The following is a 23164-nucleotide window of genomic DNA, read 5'->3' as shown; positions in this document are numbered from 1 at the left end:
GAGTGCAAGCCCTTAGGTTAGGGATGCAATGAAATGCAAGCCCTAAATCCGTTCCATACATCTTTGGCTTATATGTGTCTCTGGTTCACTTTAGAGATATCACTATAATTTATAACAGAGACCATTGTTAGTATCATAAATCTTGCCAATAGTATAGAATGTAAAACTGTTGGGAGAAGAAAATTATACATGTATACTCTAGCTTTACAGGTCACAATACATGAATTGTTGACTTGCACAGATTAAACCCGTAAGTGATTGGACACTATTTACTTGAAAAATGAGGATTGGGGACAGGGGAAAACCTTCAATAACACTCATTTAAAAAAGACAGAACCACGCCTGTCAGACAAAGACATGTCATAAAAATGCAAGAAAACAATAAAAATATTAAGTGTATGGTACTCCCAGGCCACCATTCATGGGGCACACTCAAAGCAAGAGATTTGAACCAAAATTCAACAACCACCAATTCCATAAGCGTGGAATAGTGGACTAGTGCTTCTTCTCACACTAGGGCATTTCAGCCATAATCCCGGGGGAGTATGTCAGTTCCTTAAACTCATGAGTTTAAAGCCCAGTTTGTTTGGTGTGTTTTCCAAATCGGTTCCTTGTGAATGCTGTGTGCCTTCAAAGGAAACGGTGTAATTTCCAATAATCTGTATTACACAGCCTAGGTCACCAAAGCTTGATGAAAACTAGGTAAAAAATATCCAATTAGAAATATAATGTCGTTTTTTTTCCTCCCCTTGGATTCTATACTAGGCATTTTTTAACATTGGGAGATTTCTCCATTTGGTTTAGTTACCAACAGAAACATAATCCCCTTATCAGAGATAGACATGTCTGCCCCACCCTCCACTCCTAATCTTAACTTAAACTTCCAATAAAATTCACCAGTCACTCTTGTAGACATTTCTATGGATTTAAAGTCACCTCAGAACAGTGTCATATGGCTTCTCCCCCCCTCCATCTTGTTAAACTGACCCCAGCTGAGGTGTTGAAGTGCTTTTTAAGAGACACAAATAAAGGTGGTGAGATACAGTTCGTGGGCCCAAGCAAGATCACTACTTCATTGGTTGGAAGACCAGATTAGACGATTCTATGTCTAAAAGCAGAGACCTACCTTCGTCTTGGTGTTTATCCTCCTAGCAGTTCAAGCTATCATTTAGTCTTCACTTCCCTCTTCCAGTTCAAAGTCATCTGCCAGCCTTTCCCATGATAGGTTTCCTATTTAAAAGATATCTGTATTCTATCCATTTTTCTCAACCCCTCATTGCCACTTTTCTAGTCTCAGCTATCATCTCCCAGATAGGCTACTTCGTTAGCTCTTGCTGTTGTGCCATTGCTCCATCCCAGTACCTTAGGGAATTTTTTGCAATGGTGACTTACAATCAAGCCAATCCTTTGTTCAAACCCACTGCCATTGAGTCAATTCCAACTCATATTTGTCCCCTTTCTTTCATCTCTACTTTCTGGTGCCTAGTTCAAAATCTCATCAAATGAGACATCTGGAGTCTAGTTATAGCCAGTTAACTGGACCCTTGGGCTTCCTACTCCATCCTAGCACCTCTATATGCTACAAACAAGCAACAGTAGGTTTCTTTATTTCAAAACATCCTGACAGGATCAGCTACAGAGAAGCTAAGGTCACAGCACTATACTTCAAAGGCTTTCAGCTTCATCGACTGAAATTGTGACCAAGAATCCAGATAGAAATCCTTCTCCCACCTTTATTATGACTGGACCCCATCCTACTCACTTCAGGTTGGTTGTAAAGGCACATATCTTTCAATCACGGTGATTTGGATACATTATTTAGAATGGGGAGTCAGGGAATATAATCCATTATCAAACTACAGAGAAAGACTTCCTGATGTGCATGCACTGGAGAAACATGATGATGGGGGAATCACTGGCTCAGTACAGAGATTTAACCTTCTCAGTAGAACGAATGTGAGAACAGAACTATGACTACTGAAAAGCCCCCCGCCCCCCTAATCCTTAAACCTTCATGCTGCCACTAATTAGCTATAGAAATGATTCACTCCCTCAACGTATATTTCCTGAATCATAAATTGGTATAATTTTAATACCTGTCTGATATGGTTTCTCTCAACCTTAAATGTGATAATAGGAGTAATATGCTTAGTTTGGCACATAGTAAGCATTTAATAGATGCTTCCTCAGCATTCCTAAAACCCTGATCCCAACTCTTGCCAGGTTTCATTCTTGTATATTTTTTCTTCCTCTCCCTCATCCTCTCTAGCAAATTAGAGTCAACAGTGAGAGATGACCAGGGCATCAGACACAATATGCTTCTAATTTGTTCTTTGCCAAAACAGTGGTAATGCATCAATCTATCAGCTGGAAAACTAGTTTAATTAATTGGCTTCCCTGAGCTGTGCCTGCTGTAGTAGATAAAAATTTCTTAGGACACTAATATCCATGGTATGCAATCAAGCACTTTGTGCAGAAACAGGGCAGGTATCAGCTCCTATTGTATTACGGGGACACGCTCCCTTGATTTAGCTCCCAAGGATTTCTCAGAGCACTCCTTATAAGCGTTTGAACCTCCCCACGTGCCTGCAGGTGGTTAACAAATCTCTGGCTTCATCAGAATTTTCCACAGGCTATAATATCGGAGGGGTAATAATCCAAGAACTTGCTTTATAAAGATTTTACACTGAGCTTTCACTGTCTTATGATCCATGGCCATGGGGTTCCTCCCATCCTGAGTTGTAAAATGACCCATGATTAATGAGTGGGCATGACAAGATAGCCAAATGGAGGGATGGGAAAGAAAAAGAAAAACTACTGGAGTGGAAAATCCCAGGAGGTATGGAGAGGAGTGGTCCAATTGAAGCGAAAGGCTTTCGGGCATAGTAAATTAACTGTGAAAGGAGAAGGAAGGGGTAGGTTTTGGAACAGGAAACAAAATCAGAAACAGAAGCACGTCAGCCAGTTGTCCTGTAGAGCAGCTCATCTCCCATTAGTCAGGATAACTGTCACGAGCTAAGACGAGATTCTCCATAGAAAAACTTCAAAAATTTCTAAAATAACCAAAGAAGAGTAATTTTTCTAAGAGGCAATGGAAATATTACCAAGAAATGCAAAAATAAAATAGCTATAACCAAAAGACGGACTAGACTAGGTAAATGACAGTGTTGGACATACAATAAAGGCTGGGAGAGAGATTAATAAAACACAAACAAAAAAACTATTGATTAAATGAGAAGAAAGATTTGAAATACAATACATTAAGATCTTAGCTTACCTAAGATCTCAGTTCATCCTGACAACTCAATGAGGTAGCTACTAAATCTACAATGAAATGAAGAAACGGAATTATTTTCCTAAGGTCATGTAACTCATAGGTGACAACCTTGTCTATAAAACCTACACTTCAGTCATTTTGAACATACCAGAGCAGAAAGTTGAGGATGATTTAAGACATAATAATAATAGGAGCAACTCTGTTGTCGTTGTTTAGTACTGTTGAGTCAGTTTTGACTGATAACAACCCTTTATACAAAATGAGACATTACCTTGTCTTGCACCATTAACACATAGTTCAGATCTAGAAGCTTTTATGTCAAGCCATTTGTTCAGATTCTTCCCTTTTTTGCTGACCCGTACCAAGCATGGTGTACTTCTACGGGGACTGGTCCCTCCTGATAACACGTCCAAAGTATATAGTCTAAGGGTAAACAATCCAAATTTGAATGTAGCCTATAGAATTAAGTCTTAAACAGGACAAAGACAAGGCAATGACAAAACTGAATTACGCAAATGAGGGAGACCAACAGCATGAGGCCATAATGGTGTTCGAGGAATCAGAGCCATGTGGTTACATAATAAATCATGGAAAACAAAGGAAATTCGTCACAAAATCATGAATGGCAGTAAATCAATTCTTCACCAGCAGAGGTAGGACTACAGAAGTGGGAAAGGGACTGCAATTGGGATAAATACACTAGTGCAGTTTAGAAAAGGTACCAAGATTGGTTTCAAAAACATCTGACCACCTTGATTGGAGTATGACTTGTGACCATGCAGCCCTAGTACCATAATTTCCATGGAGCCCACGCCCAGTCAAATACCTGAACTGGTGGGGAAATATTGCAAACACTCTGCATAAGGAAAAGGTTTTGACATGTCCAGTGAGGAGTCAGAAAGAACCCAATGTAGACTGAACTAATATAGAGACTCAAATGGGTTTAAGGCTCCCCTACGAAACCATAACCTTCTTCTAACATATTTTCCTTTCTTCTCACAGTCCATGGTATACTTAATATTACTTGCCAACAACATAATATCAATACACTAATTCTTCTCTGGTCTCCTTTCGTCATTTCCAGCATTTGTATACACATGAGGCCATTGAAAAAACCAGGCTTGGGTCAGAGACACCATAGTCTTCAAAGTAGCATCTTTGCTTTTGAATACTTTCAGGAGAGATCTCTTGCAGCAGACTTACTCAGTGCAATGTATTTTTGAACTCTTCACTGCTGCTTTTATGAGCATTGATAATGGATCCCAATAAAATAAAAGCCCCAATAATGTCAATCTTCCTCCATTTATCATGATGTTGGCCATTGATCCAATGGTGAGCACTTTTATTTATTTAAGTTAAGGTGCTGTACTACTTGATTTTTATCAGCAAATGCTTCAAGTCTTCAGGAATTTCAGCAAGCAGGTTTGTGTCATCTGCATGTTACAGGCTGAACCTTCCTCCAATCCTGAAGCCAATTATTCTTCATACAATTTAGCTTCTTGGATTATTTGTTCAGCATACAGAGAGAATAAGTATACAATCCTCAGGCACATTTCCCTGATTTTAAACCACACAATGCCCCCTTGTTCTGTTAAAATGATTGCCTAGATATCTATGTCTAAATTATGCCCATAATTTGTTATGAGCCACACAGTATGTAAAACACAAATTATCATCTTTCAGGTATTCTCTTCTTTCAGGCAAGATTCATCTGACATAAGCAATGCTATTCCTCCTTCCATACCCTCTTCTGAATATGACTTGAATTTCTGGGAGTTCCCTCTTAACGTATTGGTAGATAGAATGATAGATGATAGATAGATAGATGGATAGATGGATAGATGGATAGAGAGATAGTTCCCTCTTAACGTATTGGTAGATAGAATGATAGATGATAGATAGATAGATGGATAGATGGATAGAGAGATAGTTCCCTCTTAACGTATTGGTAGATAGAATGATAGATGATAGATAGATAGATAGATAAATAGATGATAGATAGATATATATAAATATATTATCTTCAGTTAAATTGTAATGATATTGTTAGATCATTTCCAAAATCTGTTATGTCACATTTCTTTGGGAAGGGTACTAATATGGATACCTTCCAGTCTGTTGGCCAGGTGGATGTCTTCTAAATCTCATTGTGTCGACAAGTGAGCACCTTGCTTGTTGCTTCCATTTGTTGAAGCATTTCAAATAGTATTTTCTCAATTTATGGAACCTTGTCTTTCACCAATGCCTCACTTATTCCTTGAATACTACAGACCCTTGATCATATGTTATCTCCTGAAAGGGTTGACCATCAATCAATTATTTTTCATACAGTGACTCAATGTATTCCTTCCATCTTCTTTTGATGCTTCCTGCAACTTGCAATATTTTGCCTGTTGTTGTTAAATGCTGTCGAGTCAGTTCTGTCCCATAGCAACCCTATGCACAACAGAACAAAACACTGCCTGGCGCTCAGCTTTTCTCATAATTTTCCTATATTTGAATACATTGTTACAGCCACTGTGTCTCCTCAAGGGCCTTCCTCTTTTTCACTGCCTCTCCCCTTTACCAAGCATGATGTCCTTTCCTAGGGCTGGTCTCTCCAGGTAACATGTCCAAAATACATGAGACTAAGTCTCTTCATCCTTGCCTCTAAAGAGCATTTTGGTTGTATTTCTTCCAAGATAGATCTGTTTGTTATTCTGACTTCCAATATTCTTAGCCAGCACCCGGACGCAAATGCATAGATTCTTCTTGGTCTTCTTTAGTCAATGTCTAACTTTCACATGCGCAGGACGCAATTGAGAATACCATGGCTTGGGTAAAGTGCCTTAGTCCTCAAAGCAATCTCCTTGCTTTTCAACATTTTAAACAGATCTTGAGCATCAGATTTAGATAATGTGATGTGATCTCTTGACTGACGCTTCCATGAGATTTCTTTCCTTATTTCTGTTTTTCTTTTTTTTTTGGTTAGTGATTTTTTGTTGTTGTTGTTTTTCATCATTTTATTAGGGGCTCATACAACTCTTATCACAATCCATACATACATCAATTGTGTAAAGCGCATTTGTACATTCATTGCCCTCATCATTCTCAAAACATTTCCTCTCCACTTAAGCCCCTGGCGTTAGGTCCTTGTTTTTCCTCTCCCTCCCCACTCCCCTCTCCCTCATGAGCCCTTGAGAATTTATAAATTGTTATTTTGTCATATCTTGCCCTGTCCGACATCTCCCTTCACCCACTTTTCTGTTGTCCGTCCCCCGGGGAGGAGGTCACATAAAGTTCCTTGTAATCGGTTCCCTCTTTCCAACCCACTCTCCCTCTACCCTCCCAGTATTGCTACTCACACCATTGGTCCTGTAGAGATCATCCACCCTGGATTCCCTGTATTTCCAGTTCCTATCTGTACCAGTGTACATCCTCTGGTCTAGCCAGACTTGCAAGGTCGAATTTGTGTCATGGTAGTGGGAGTGGGGAGGAAACATTTAGGAACTAGAGGAAAGTTGTATTTTTCATCATTGTTACATTGCCCCCTGACTGGCTCATCTCGTCCCCGAGACCCCTCTGCAAGGGAATCTCCAGTCGCCTGCTAATGGGCTTTGGGTCTCTACTGTGCACTCCCCCCATCATTCACTATGGAAAGATTTTCTTTCCTTATATATAATGTTCCAAATATAATGCATCAATTCTATTTTTAATATGTTCTTGGAATTTAGGTGGGATATACTCAGTTTTATCTTGAGTTTTGTGGATTTGTCTTAATTTTCTTCAGCCTCAAGGTAAACATACCTATGAAAAATTCATCTATTCCACAGCTGGCACCTGGCCTTATTCAGACAGTTGAATTAATCATCTCCTCCATAGATTTCTTTGTTCCATTTACTCCTATGTATTCAGCTAGGTGAAGTCCATGTGTATAGTCAGAGCTTATGTAATGATAAAAAAGTATTTGCAATGCAGAAGTCATTGCTCTAAGAAAATTTTATCATGCAATCTCCAGAGTAATTTCTGTCACTAAGGCCATATTCTCCTATTGCTGGTCTTTCTTTGTTCCCAACTTTCACATTCCAAACACCAGTAATTATCAATGTATCTTAATTACATGCCAGCTACTATTTTTCACTTATTTTTTTCCAGATAACTGTTCTTAGGGCTATGCACACACACAAACACGTAGAATATATGATACATATATATCATATATATGTGATCCTTAGATACTATCAATGATTCTATGATTTGGTACTGTTATTCCCAGTTTACAGATAAGGGACCTGAGGCTCATGCCTTGCTGAGGTAGTTAGTTTATTGTGCCAACCTGGCTGATAAACACGATAAACACATATGGGGTTAATTGAAGGGCTGAGGGATAAAAGGCTCGGTGAGTCTCGCCTTTCTAGTTCTCGGGTCTCTTGCTTTCTGATGGTTGGACCAGGGTGCAGCTGCCTTAGCCAGTTCCTGCTTCAACTGGCAAAGCTAACTTCCTGCAAGACATCCCCAAGGAGAAGCCACATGTATGTACCCCAATGCAGCCCTGGGTGCTGGAGCAGCCATGTGGAGACCCTTGCTAGCACTAAGATGCTTACACATTCACTGATTCAGCTTTCCTCCTACAGTCAGTGTCATTGCATCTGTTTTGTGAGATGGAGGAGGACTTTGTGGATTGGTGTTGGACATATGGGTTAATGTTGGACTTGTGGGCTTGGGCAGCACTGGGTTGGGATGTTTTCTTGATGTGCACTTAACCTTTATACAAAACTCTCTCTTATACATGAGTTTCTGTGGATTTGTTTCTCTAATGTACCTGACCAACACACTTTCTCACTAATCAAGTAACAAAAATGTGAAGAAATAAATTTTTAAAAAGTAAATTAAGTTTTTGTTGACTAAGCACTTATATTTTTCTCTGACTGCCTAATACTTTTATTGTGAGCCTCCTAATACAATGCTGTCTATTTGATTCCATCTCCTAGTTTCCCTATAGGACAGAGAAGAACTGTCCCAGAGAATTTCCAAGGTTATTTATCTTTAAAGAAAAAGACTGTCACATCTTTGTGCAGTGGCTGTGTGTCCAACTTCTGCTTTACAAATTGTGCCACCCAAGTTCCTCTATTGAGCATTAGTATGGTAGAAAACTCTACCCAAGTATCTCTGTCCTCTCAATTTGGCATCAAGCAAGGTATATTTTTGACAATATTTTGTAATGAAATTATATTTTTTTAAAAATATCCCTATGTATATCTAACATAGTGTTTTTTGTGTGTGCAAAGACTCAGTTGTGATATCACTGTCCTCTAATTTATTTCTTGAAAGCATATTTTCAGCAATTTATGAATGAATCAAAATGAAAATAAAATATGTCTTAGTGATGACAAGTAGAATTCAGTCAAATTTACATCCAAAAGAAAAATGGCACTCTAACATGATCATCCCAGTAGAGGAAGACACTTTCCAACAATGTATTTAATGGCATAGTAGTCTAGAATTTTATTCTCTCAATAAAGCTTTGCAATCATTTGAGGATAGCAGGGATAAAATACATCATACTTCCTAAACATAGCACTGCCCACTTACATGCCAGTGTAAATGAAAGACCCACCACACTCTCTGACATGTGGGGTGCCAGAGGACAAGTTATCTCAAAATTAACTTCTGTCTAATATGATTAGCAGGCAGACACTGTAGGTGACTCAGTGCCTGTGACACTCCAGGAAGATCTCATTGCTTCTGTTCAAGAATAATATGCAATGACTTTGAGCATGAAAATATTATTTATTTATGCTTTGGGGGACTAGCCTAAGGACTCCTGAATTTCTTAATTCCTTTAAAGGAAATGAGAAAAAATATTTTCCCAATAAGTGGACCATACAGCAGGTGCAATTCACAATATTATATAAGAAAAAAATGATCATAAATTGTATATACAAGATGATCTAGAATAACTAAGACTTATGCATAGTAACAGCACTCCAAACAATAAACGAAATTATTTGATGTATAGATAAAAAAGGGTAGCATCCTTTAAGTGGAACTATTCATACAATAAAGTAGGAAAAACACTGGGAGCCTTGCATTGAACATTGTAGCTACTGTGCCAATCAGTCTCTCCGAGTGCGTGCCTTCTGTGCCCTTAATGGACAGTAACCAATGAAAATGTCTTCTTTAAGAGCCTGATCCCTGCTTTTTATTTTTAACAGTTTTATTAGACATTCTTCCACTTATCATTCAATAGTTCAGTCATACCAAGAAGAGTTGTACAATCATTACAACAATCAGTTTTAGAACATATTCTTCTTCCTTTCACTATTAGTGTCATTAGATTTTTTTAATTGTGGCAAAAATACATACAATGAAGTATTCTCCAATTCAACAGCTTCTACATGTGTAATTCAGTGCCATTGATGATACTCTTCATATTGTGCTACCATTTTTATGTCCTTTCCCAAATGTCTCAACCACCATTAACATAAAAAAATGCCCCCTAAGCAACAACTCTTCCACCTTCACCAATGGTAACCATTGGTCAACTTTGGTTTCTTTCTCTTTTTAACCTTTTTGTGGTTTTCTTGATATAACATTCACATAGTCACTTCCATAGTTAAGTTGATTTTTAAAAGAGGTGTATACATACATCATAAAAATCGGTTTTAGTGCTCCCTCCTCCCTCCCAAATTCATTGTTTGCTCCACAATTCCCCTAATGCTCCTCCCACCCCCCACCCCATCCCCAATAAACCATTTCATCATGTATTGTCTCTATGCATCTGCTCCTTCTTGGCATCATACTGGGAAACAATAAAAAAATTAATAAAATTAAATAGAAAGAAGAAATATATATATATATTTCTTTATCATTTTGCTTTGCTTTTTAAAGTTATATATAACTATATACATATATACATATAGCAATATATATACACATATATAAAGAGTGAAAAAGAAAATAGCACCAACAATATTATAAAGACCAGAGAAGAAATTTCTGTCACAGATCAAGCAAGAAATAGTTAAATCTCGAATAAATTCAGGTTGGAGATTGACCCTCCTGATGACATGCCTCTCGAGTCAAAATTGACTCAATGGCAGTGGGTTTTAGTTGGGATGACATGTCCAAAGTAAGTGAGTAGACAATGTTCTGTTTTGACCCATAAACGTTACAATGTTTATGTTTGGGAATTAGATTGCCAGACACTTCTTCCTAGTTATAGGGGGTTGACTTGAGAAGTGGTTAAATGGGATTCAATGTCAATGAGTCCAAAAAGAAAACGAATGTCCGGAAACTGATTGTGGTATCAATCGAACAATTCTGCTTGACATGACTGAACTATGGAATGATATATGTATTAACTACCAATTAACAATAAAATTAAAAAAATACTATGAGGGGGATTTCCCTCCCCTTTGATCTCTCATTTATTTTGAATAACTTTGGTGTCAGGGTTGCTTTTAGGACAGAAGTGAATGAAAAGTCAAGGTTGAGAGAATGGCATGAATGATATTGAACCACTCATATTTTTAAAGTGTTAAACAACAAAGATATCACCCTAGGGACTAAAATGATACTGACCCAAGTCAGTATTTTCAATCACTTCATAGTCATGTGTCAGTTTTTCTCATCTTCTTTATTCATTATCCAGCATCCATATGCATATGAGATGATTGAAAATACCATAACTTGGGGCAATTAATTCTTAGACTTGAAAGTGCATTTTTGTAACCATTGGCAAGCAGAAAGACTCCCTGGTAACATAAGGCTGCTAATCACAAGGTCAGCAATTTGTAACCATCAGCCACTCTGAGGGAGAAAGATGAAACTTCCCAGCTGTATAAAGATTTACAGCCTTAGAAACCCAAAAGGGCAGCTCTACTCTGTCCAATAGAGACTCTGTGAGTTAGAGTCAACTCAGTGGCAGTGAGTTTTTTAGTTTTGTGTAGAAGATTTGGATTTGCCCAGTGTAATACACCTTTTGGTTTCTTGACTGCTGCTTCCATGAGCATTGATGTAGTGTGAAGAATATTGAATATACCACAAACTGCCAAAAGAGCTAATAAATGTACCTTGAAGAATGTATAGCCAGAATGCTCCTAGAATATTTGAACATGTTATCAGAAGAGACTAGGCCCTAGAGGACCGATGTAAAAGAAGACACTCAACAGCATAGGTTGACACAGTGACTGCAATAATGAATAATGATTGTGAGTATGATGCAGGAAGAGGCTGTACATTATTGTCTTGTACATAGATTTTCTATGAATTGAAACCAGTTTGTCAGCAAGAGACTTGGTTATTTTGGGGGTAATCTTAATCACATTTTGAAGTCCCTTGTGTCATGTAAGATAATATATTAACATATTCTATTAATTAGGATGTAGACATCTTTGTGTCATTATTCTGTATACTATATTATCCAAAGAAGTTCATTTTTGGCATGGAGAAAAACATATATTAGAAGCATATAATTTCTATCTCATTAATTCCATCACAAGGCGGTCTCATGTCTCACAAAGTAAAACTGAGCTCCATGAGGTTTTCTTGGTAATATCGCTTATGAAATCAGATCATCAGGTCATTCTTCCACGGCGCTGTTGGAATGAATTGAAATCATCAACACTGAAGTTAGTAGTTGAGTGCAAACCATGGTATCACCCAGAGTCATAGTAAATTATTTCTATGTTATCTAAAATGCAAGTATAACTGGACATTCCATATTTTTATCTGGAAACCTTTTAAAAGAGTACTTTGTGCTACTCAAAGGGTAGTCACCATGGATGCTGGGCTCATTTTGAAGAAATCAAGGAAGACGTCTTTGTTGTGCAAGAGAGAAAGTCTTTAACTTAATGCAGTGTTCAGTTGTAAAAGAAGCTCTGATCTTAGAGAAATTTTCATAGCCCCCTGAAATGCCATAATCAGCGAAAACCTTCTACTTCTCTGAGCTAAAGGTAGAGTGGTGAGGATGGAATATATCGCAGACTTTGGAGTCAGACACCTCTGTGACCCTGGATAAGCTACTTAGTCCTTCATCTCTGGGCCTCAATTTCCTTTTGTATAAAATTGAGATAAATAGAGACTTTCCCTCACAGTGCTATTTTAACCATTATGAGAACTCATGCAATTAAAGTGCATTAGAATAGTGTCTGTGAATCACTGTATATTAATATATCACAATAACAAAATACTGGAGAGTTTTATATTCTTATATAATCTGGATAATACTTAACTTTCATTTCATAAGCAATAATATCTCTAATATCTGTGAAATGTAAAGACCTTATTATCTTCCATTATATGAATATTCATTGGGCGAGGTATTGGGATGATTCCCAAGAGTGAAAACAATTTAGGTAATACATAGTGGATACCCTCACAGGACTCACCTTTTAAATGGGGTATTCAAAAAAGAGAATAGTTAAGATTGGAACTTGGCGCCAGTTTTATTCCCTTCTGTACTATCCCTTGGATTACAGAAGCTGGAATACTGGGAACTACATTTCCCAAACTCTCTTAGCTAAAGGTTTTGAGCTACAACTTAGATTGTATTAATGTGAGCCATTACTTTACATCATTAAGGCAAAAAGAAAGCAGAAATTATTGTACTATTCCTCTGACAGACACCTGGGCCTTGACAGATGGCAGGGTTTGTAACAAAGTACAGAATTTGCTCTGGATTTCATCTAGCTGATTTAAGACAATTGTGCCATATTTGCTAATTATTTTCAGTTTCCTGACCTGAGGGTAGGGGTAGGAGGATACAATTAAGGAAGCAATAGTGAACTGAAATCTAGTCATGACTTTCTCCTCTAACTCTGGCAGTTCCTTGTAAGTACCCAGATCACTATGTCTTGAAATATTTGTTATACTACACATTCCTGGCTCACACTGACTGGTATAAAAACAAAAATAAAACAAACCAAGCAACTGCAATACTGTATGATAAGCACAAATTGATTTGGAATCACATATTTTTTCTTGCTGCTAGGTACCCTCTAGTCAGTTATGACTAATAGCAACCCCAAGCACAACAGAATGAAACACTGTTCATTCCTGCATTATCCTCACAATTATTTCTATGAGCCCATTTTTTGCAGTCACTGTGTCAGTACATCTCATTGAATCTTACTCCTTTTAACTTACCCTCTAATTTGCCAAGTATGTAGGTCTTCTCCAGGGACTGGTCTCTCTTTAACATAACTCCTAAGGAGCATTCGGGCTATACTTCTTTCAAGACACATTTGGTTTTTATTCTGTCAGACCATGGTTCTTTCAAAATTCTTCACAAACAGCATAAATCAAAGCCAGCAAATCTCCAATCTTCCTTAGTCATTTGTGGGCTTTCATATGTATATTAAGCAAATGAAAATACCATGCTTTGTGCCAGGTGCACCTGCACCTTAGTGCTCAAATGAATAAATGAGATATTTGCTCTTTAACACTTTAAAGACATCTTTGCAGCAGATTTTTTCCAATGTAATACATCCTTTGATTTTTCACTGTTCTCATCATGGGAACTAGCTGATTCCCAGTAAAACAAAATCCCTTCACAACTTCAATCCTTTCTCTGATTATCATGATGGTGCTTATTAGTACATTTGTGAGAATTTTAGCGGTTACACATTGGGTTGCTAACCACAAGCGGTTTGAAGCCACAAGCCAATCTTCAGGAGAAAAATGAGGCTTTCCACTCCTTCAAAGAGCCATATAGTCAGCCTGCAGGTGGTCGGATTTGTTGGTGGTGGTAGCACTGCTGAGCAGTGTGTCCACTGTTCGCAAGGTGAGCTCAGCCTGGGAAGCTACCCAAAGAACAGTAGTACAACCAGCAACTGAGGTTGTAGGGTGATTATGGGCAAGAGGCTCTAGAATCTGATTAAGTGTGTCTGATATTTGTCAACACCACAGCAGTGAAATCCTTAAAAACTTGCTACTTCCAGTTGTTGGCTCACTTATAATTATTGAGGAAAATCAGAAAAGCAGAGAAGATACTGGAAATTTTTTTTTTCAAAGAAGCAGCATTGGCAAGAACCAACCCCAATGGAGGGCAGCACTAGAGACACAGTGCTGGGATTGTGCCTGGTCTGTGCCACCCCTCGCCTCCCCACCCCCACAAACCAGGGCATAACACGACGGAGCACAACAGAGCAGCAAGGGTCGCATAGCAACGAAGTCCCTGAGGAATTCTGAAAATAGACTTTGGACTCAGGGGGAAGGGCTTGGCACTGCATCAGCCCCAATAGGAAGACATTCATAAGTCTCAGCAGACAGACCTAGAACGAATCATAGACTATTATTTTCATGTATATCTATATAAGATAGACAGCATAAGCAATCCCGAGAAGAAAACCACGGGGCCAACGGTTCCGGGGGAACAGGAGAGAGGAGGAGGTGGTGGAAAAGGAGGGGGTAGTCAATGAACCCAGAGAAAAGGGAACAACAATGAATCTAAAACTGATGAGGAGGAGAGCATAGAATGCCTGGTGGGGTTTGATCAAGTGCAATGAGCCAAGAGGAAGTACAGAGAACCAAATTAAGATCAAACATGATAGTGATAAGAGAAAAGTAAAAGGCAATAGAGACAAGAACTAGAAGGCAAAAGATATTTATAGAGGTATAAATATAGGCATGTGCATATGTAAATGCACTGATATATAACAATAGGGATGTAGGTCTATGTACATATATTTATAGGATAAAAATTAAGGTAGCAGATGGACATTGGGCCTCTACTTAAGCACTCCTAGAAGGCAAGAACACTTTGTTTAATAACCCGGCATTCTGTGATTCTCACCTACCTGACATGATCAATTAGAACAAAATGGGTGCATAAGCTAATGTGGTAAAGAAGAAAGCTGATGGTTCCCTGCTATTACAAGATATAGGCTAAGTATTAATGTAGCAGATGGACATTGGGTCTGTACTCAAATCCTCCCTCAAAGAAAGAACACTTCATTCTTATAACCTGCCATTCTGTGATGCTAACTTTCCCACCACAATCGCTGAAGACAAAATGGGTGCATAAGCTAATGTGGTGAATAAAACTGATGGTGCCCTGCTATTACAAGATATAGTATCTGGGGTCTTAAAGGCTTGAATTAAACAAGCATGCATCCAGCAGGGAAGCAACAGAACCCACATGGAAGAAGCGCACAAACCCCTGTGATCACAAGGTGTTGATGGGATTAGGTATCTGGCATCAGAAAATCCAAAACAAACAACAATTTTGATGTGAGCGAAGGGGGTTGGAGTGGAGACCCAAAGCCCATCTGTAGAAAATTGGACATCCCCTCACAGAAGGATCACAAGTAAGGGGTGAACAAGCCAGGATGCAGTATAGCACTGAGGAAACACACAATATTCCTCCAGTTATCATGACACACAATATTCCTCCCGCTTATTATGACACCAGTTCTATCTTGAAAATCTGGCTAGACCAGAGCATGTACACTGGTACAGATAAGAGCTCTCGACACATAGAATTCAGGACAGATAAATGCCTCAGGACGAATAGTGAGAGTAGGGATACTATGAGGAAGGTGGGGAGTGAAGGGGGAGAAAAGAGGAATTGATCACAAAGATTGATGTACAACCACCCCCCATCCCTTCAAAGAGAGAAGAACAACAGAAACGTGGATGAAGGGAGACAGTGGACGATGTAAACTATGAAACTACAAATAATTGATAAATTATCAAGGGTTCATGAGGTGGGTAGGGGGGAAAAGAGGAGCTGATATCAGTGACTCTAGTAGAAAGATTTTTTTTGAAAATTATGGAGACATATGTACAAATATACTTGATACAATTGATGTATGGATTATTATAAGTGCTGTAGGAGCCCACAATAAAATGATTTATTTAAAGAATTTTAAAAACAAAACAAAAACTGAGCACAAGATGCCACAGAATTGTCTTACAAGAGACAATGATGCCTCTGGAAGTTTTGTGGAAGAGAGTCCAGAAAACCTTCTAGACAATGAACCTTCATTTGTCTGTAGTTTTGCCATTGTGTTTGCAACTCAGCTTCTTGAAAGTGCATTACTACGTTTAGCAGGTGCCCTCTGAAAGTCTCAAATCCCTATTTGGTCTGTAGGACATATGGACTAGTTGGTTATATATGGATTGTTATACAAGAACATGCAGTACTACAATCTCATCCAGATAATGCATGCAGCGGTTCTCAACCTGTGGGTTGCGACCCCTTTGTGGGTCGAACGACCCTTTCACCCGATTCATAACAGTAGCAAAATGACAGTGCTGAAGTAGCAACGAAAATGATTTTATTGTTGGGGGTCACCACCACGTGAGGAACTCTATGAAAGGGTCACAGCCGTAGGAAGGTTGAGAACCACTGCATTAGAGGATCTCTGGCTGAATCAACCATTTCCTGAGTAGAGAGATCCTTTTCGGTCATATAATTTGGATCATATGGAAAAGGCGGATCTTAGCCACACTCCATGGATTGTTATTATAGCTAAGTATTTTACACAGTGGCAGAATACCATGGGCAGAATAGTTAAAACATATCAAGAAAAAGAGGACTTCTGAGCTTTGATTAGACGAGGAATTCTAAAGAAGGCAAAGTGGGCTCCAGGAGATGTGGAGAACGGTGAAGAAGCAATTAGAAATGTGAACACAGCACTAAATACAACTCAGATTCCAGGCAGCATTGAAGATACTTTTGAAAGACAATCATTGTGTAACTATCACCAAACGGACACCATCATTTGAGAGTTTAACTTGTGCCTTAAAGGAATTTGTAGCCAAAGAGGGTCAATGAAATTTACCTGTTCGAGGCACAATTCCTGATATGACTGCAGATTTGGGCAAATGCATAAAACTGCCAAATGTTTACCATGAAAAAAAGAAAGAAAGATGTGGCCACTGTGGGTCATCATGTTGATAAATTGCTGCAGTCTACAGGTCAGGCACCGGAATCCATTTCAGAGAAAGGACAAAAATCACTCTATAGGAATTCTGCATTTCTGCAGGTGGTTAGATGTCACTGCTTAGCTGAAGAATATGGTTTGAATAAAGTTAACACGGATAGTGAGATACTGTTATGGTCTATTGGTCATAAACAACACAGCAGGTACCCAAGGGTTTCTAACTATCAAATTGGAGAAGATATCGAAAAGTTGAAGTCATGTCTCACTGGCTTCCTTCAAGTATATGGCTTATCTGTCATGGTGAAAGATGACTACGTCCGTGTCTTTTACCTATACGGAGCTGCCAAGCCACACACCATTGGTGTATTCTTGGGAGGAGCTGCAGCTCAAGAGATTATCAAACGAATCACCCAACAATTTTTAATAAGACTTACATTTATAGTGTTATGTAACAAACTTCAGCAACTTTCCATTTGTTAAATAAGCACCCTGTATGGGGTGTTAATAAAGGAAACCGTCCTTGTCTTTCAGTTGGGTGCCCTAGTCCAAAATTCTGCTAAGGAAGAGCTGTTCAATTGTTTTCTTAATAAACTGTTTTTTTAATGGCTCATTTTGGAAAATCACAAAAGAAGCTCTATTCTGTCCTTTTGACTCGTTATGGATAGGAATCAACTCGATGGTAGTAAGGATACAAGGATAGTGAATGTTGAGGTAGGAACCCTTAGGCGTTGGGCTGCTAACCTAAAGCTTGGCAGCTTGATCTGAGGGATTGAGATGAGGTGTTCTGCTCCTACACAACATACAAGGACATTTCTGCTCTGTCCTGTAAGTCAAAATCAACTTAATAGCAATGAGCTTGGAATTTGGGCGTTTATAAATTGAGGTACAACCTGTACGCTAGATTGTCATCTTTCATTTTCATTGTCAGTGTTCCAAGTGCTCTAGATTTTCAACAAGAAAAATTGTGTCATCTACTTATCACAGTTGTTAATAAGCCTTCTACTCCTGATACCACATTTTACATCATATCATCCAGTTTATCTGATTATTTATTCAGCATAAAGAAAGATTGAGTATGGTGGGGAACACAACCCTAATTTATACCTTTCCTGTTTTTAAACCGTTCCATGGTTCTGTTTGGACCACTGCTTCTTGGTCCATGTACAGATTCCTTAGGAACAAAATGTAATGTTCTGGAATTCCCATCTTTTATTTTATCCGTATATTTTTTTGATCCACACATTTGAGTACCTCTTCATAGTCAGTAAAGCACAGACCTTTCTAGTATTCTCTGCTTTCAACCAAGATATATCTGACATCAGCCTCTTATGAAACCAGCTTCAACTTTTTGCATTCGCCTCTCAATATCAAGTTACAACTGGTTTGGAACTGTCAGCCGCAAAAGTCTACTTTTGTTTGATACTAATGATATTGTCTAATAATTTCCAAAACTCCAGAAAATATCAATTAAAGACTTCTATGTGTTTGTGTTTAGGGGGTGGATGGTGTTGAAAAAGTACAGATAACTGGATCAGTTTAGACTAAATGTAAATTTAGCAGATTTACTCTTGAAAAAGACTAGAAAGTTCTAAAGACATAAATAACCAGTAACTTGGAAGGAAGCACTGGTGGGAAATATTGGTGGTCCAGCATCAGGCAGATAGGAGTGAAGTGAAATCCCATCAATGCCTCCAAGTAGTTGTGCCACCATGGACATGTTAACCAACTTCTCTGAGTCTCAATTCCTCATCTACAGAATTAGTGACAGTATCTACCTTACGGAGCTGTCACAAAGACTATATTAGGGAGCTGTACTTGTACCCTGCCCACATACCTTTGCTCTTTTGTATGATTACAGAACCTCTTTTCCAGTTGAAACACCTTTGAGAAATTTGGTTGGGACTTAAATTGCCCACCTAAAGGTGTGAAATCCAGCTCTGGCCTATCAGAATGTCGATCAGAGTCTATGGCACAATTTCCTGTCATGGCTCTCAAGGAACAATCCTATTTCGTTCAAATCCTTATTTAAAAGGAGTTTGAAATTTCTGTACCAATAAAGAACCTAGTGGCCATCTTTTCCATTAAAGAGTTCATCTACCATAAGATTGAACGCAATGAAGTAGAAAGTTTACCTGTGAAATACAGGAAAGCACAGAAATTATTATTATTTTAATTGGGACATGTGAATTAAACCATGCCTAAATAAAAATCAACTTCTGGACTTTTAAACAACATGGGCTCACTCACTTCATTTAATCTAAGTTTTGCTTTCTCTCACTTATGGACGGAATAACTTATAAACAATAATGAGAAGTGCTATATATATGCTGGATGGGGTATAAAAACCACTGGCATCACGTTGATTCTGACCCATCACAGCCCTAAATAGAGATTTTGAGGCTGTAAATATTTATAGAAACAGACAGCTTCATCTTTCTCCAGAAGAGTGGCTGCTCGGTTTGGACCACATTGGCCTTAGAGTTAGCAGTCTAACACCTACCTAACAGTGCGTAGAGAATTTTATTGTTGTGATAACTAATTTTGTTTTGTGTTACTTGGGATCCCGCCCACCCCCCCACACACACATTGCTAGGGAGAGGCAGATAACACTGCTAGAATCTCCCTGCAATATGAAGGCAATACAAAGAAGGTATTGAGAAGGAGCTGAGGATATCTTCCTGCTGTTTTGGCCAGATTTTAATGTCACTGGACAATATAAGTTGTCTTCCTAGTGGAATTAGCATAGAGATATGCGACTTGTGGAGAAAGAAAAACCCTGTTCAGGCTATAGGGAAATTTAAAGGAACCAATGCATTAGACATATTAGCAAATTAAAGGAAGTCTGCATTCTATCGAGTCAGACAAATGTTAATATGGAAAGTGATAACTGGAACAGACAATGTCATATGTGTACATATAAAAGTCACCCAGGGATACTAAAGGTTGATTGGCACGTTATGAATTGTCCTAGAGAAAGACTAAATACAGTAGTAAAATGGAGTGGCAGGAGTGCTGAGGGCTCTCAATAGGGAGGAAGCAGGTACATCTGGAAGGTAGTATCAAAGAGAAGTGACTGATGGAGCTGTGGGTCTCTGTGTGATCATTATTTATCCACGTTGGTCATGGTGAGATCCAGACACAAGCTGAGTCAGATAATAAAAGCCTAATAGTTCTCTGCAGCTCTCTCTAAACAGTTTAGAGATCACACTGTTAGCTTCCTTCCAATGGGTGTTTGTCATTACAATGATTGTTATATATGTGTTATCCAATCTCAATTCAACTAAGAAGCCAGCCAAGAATTAAAACATTGCTTTACTCCATTCTGGAAATAAATTCAGCCACCACTTCTGATTAGTGGAACACTGGTCTTCCTATACATCTAACACCTTATTTTTTTCTATCAAATTGTGTTTCCTTTGAATCCTGGAATTTTTTATTTCTGCAGTGAACTATCCTCAAGAAACTCATTTTGACCTTATTCAGCAATATGGCACATTGTCCTAAACCCCTGTTTTGAGCTAAAACCAATGGATATTGATCCAGACAATTTGTAGTAAATAATACCTAGGGGCAATGGGGCATGATCCAATGTAGGGTAGCAAACCACAAACTCAGGCCTAAAGAGAGTCACTCCATTGATTTCCTTGTTAACTAGTAGGGGCCTCTTGAGTATGACAATACTGTAGAAGCACTTCTGGGTCAACCTGCATTCTGCAACCTCAGCTTCCCCTTGGTGATGTTAACCCCTCCTGAATCTTGAGTATTGTCCAAAATAAAACCAAACATCTTCTCAGTTTTCAAATCAGAATGGGAATGTGGTGCACCTGAGGACAGCTGTCCAAGCTTAAAATACTGGTTTGTTTGTTTTTTTCTTAGTGGGCAATAAAACTACGTATTTACCAGCATTGGCGAATATCATGTATCCCCCTCAGGATTGACAAAAAGAGCATTAGAAACCGTCCTCATTCTTCAAAATTTAAAATTCATTTTGTGTTCAGGAACCTTGGTGTTATAGTGATTACACATTTGATTGCAATCCTCATGGTCAGCAGTTCAAAACCACCAGCAGCTCCATGGGAGAAAGACTGGGCTTTCTGTTGCTGTAAACAGTTATAGACCTAAAAGGGTTTGCTAGAAGTCAGCATTGACTCGATGGCAATGAGTTTGGTTTTTGGAATGTGTGGCACATGCTTTAATACTTACAGTAACTAATATTGAATCCTTACTATACATCCTCTATGAAGTGATGTTATACAGAGATTATTTCATTTAATTGTCATTAAAAGAGTCAATGGGATAAGTAGGATAAATACCCCCCCCACACACACGCCAGTTTTCCCTAGAAAAATGGGGAGGATCAGCATTGCCTAATTGCATGTCACATGTTTAGCATTGATGGACCCAGGGTTCCAGCCAGCATTATGCAAAATACTTCTTTCTACTGTATCGCACTCCCTAATAAGAAATTTCTGGAAAGTCCTCTTATATTTAGAAAATATTCAAGAACTTCAAGAGACTATACACTGGCCAGAAAATGTGTATTGATATTAATAGAAGTCCTCTGTTTTCAAAATGTTTTACTCACTCCACAACTGAGATATTTAAACCTCTCATCACAACTGGTAGCCTAGAGCCACACTCATCAAAATGTCATGCTTTGGCAGTTGTGGTTATTTTATAACTGGTATTCTTACTTTCATTCCCATTTATTTCAAGTTCATCGAATTCATGCCTTCAAATTGATCTTCCTGAAAATATACTTTTCTTAATTTTGTAAAATTAAAGTCTAGGCTCCTTAGCATAACACGATACCCAAGATATAGCTCCACATAACAGATAAATCCCAAAATATGTGGTTTTTAAAAATGAAGATGTATATTTCTCTGTCTTATATAATAAATGCATGATTAGAAAGTCCAGAGACAGTATAATGACTTCAAAAAGATCACTGAGACCCAGAGTTGTCACAACTCACAATTCTGCCATCACGAGTTCCCTGATGCACACCTGTCCTGATTTTAGACCATGTAGGATTCCCTTGCTATATTTACACAACTGCTTCTTGATCCATGTACAGGTTCTGCATGAGCACAATGAAGGGTTCTGGATTTCCCATTCTTCTAAAGGCCATCCATAAATGTACCTGTTATTGCCAAATTTAGCACTGCCAGATGGAAGAAATGAAAAATAACATATCTCCTCCATTTTAGTAAAACTTTTAAAGAGGTGTGCCACACTACTTCTGCTTCCATCTCATTGACTCAAATATAGTACTGTTGAGCTGAAAGATGAGCCTGAGTTGGTAATCTTTCACTGAGAGGTGGTATGCACTGATAAAAGAAGAGTCTTGTGATTGAGGAAGAGGTTACAAATGGATACCCAGAGAAAACCCAGCATTTTCTGCTTACCTTCTAGGAAAACGTTCACAGCTGATCTTTGCCTGCTTCTGAACCCAGTTGGTGTCAATGCCGAGAGCTAGGGGAAACAGGAGTTTAGGGCAATAGACCATACTACTGAATACGGCCTAAATGAGTCTCTTGAGGATTATTCGCTGGAGCAATCAAAACGCTCAGGATTCAAAGGAAACACACGTTAATAGAAAAAAATTAAGGTGCTAGATGTATAGGAAGACCATTGTCCCACTAATCAGAAGTGGTGGCTGAATTTAATTCCAGTGCCGAGTGGAACCGTGCTCTAATTCTTGACTGATTTCTGATGAGTTGAAGTGATATTGGACAAAATATATACATGTATTTTTAAATTCTAGTTTTGAACTGAGTGTCTATCAAGAGATCTAGTACAGTTTTTTACTATATCCCCCTGAATATAATTTTAAAGGTGATTCAGTCATTTGATTATTTGAAAGGATCAATGCCATTCTGATAGGTTGTAACTACTCTCTAGGATACCTTAACTCATTCTATCTTTGTTTTCTTACAATTGAAACCGAGCAGGGGAAACTTGTTTGTTTTCCCTTTGTCTACCTATCCATTTTCTTTCTCATGGGCTTTATTTA

At 38.4% G+C, this 23164-nt stretch overlaps 1 pseudogene; it reads left to right on the top strand.

Moving 5' to 3' along the window:
- The first annotated feature begins 2794 nt into the window (after nucleotides 1–2794).
- Nucleotides 2795–17708, top strand: LOC101658510 (annotated as a pseudogene).
- Nucleotides 17709–23164: the final 5456 nt, after the last annotated feature.

The sequence above is a fragment of the Echinops telfairi genome, unplaced genomic scaffold, assembly GCF_000313985.2.
Source record: "Echinops telfairi isolate 266 unplaced genomic scaffold, ASM31398v2 ScPeMD7_20;HRSCAF=75, whole genome shotgun sequence".
In the NCBI taxonomy this organism is placed as follows: Eukaryota; Metazoa; Chordata; class Mammalia; order Afrosoricida; family Tenrecidae; genus Echinops; species Echinops telfairi.
Note: the sequence above shows the minus strand (reverse complement) of the source record. Positions and strands in the feature narration are given on the sequence as shown.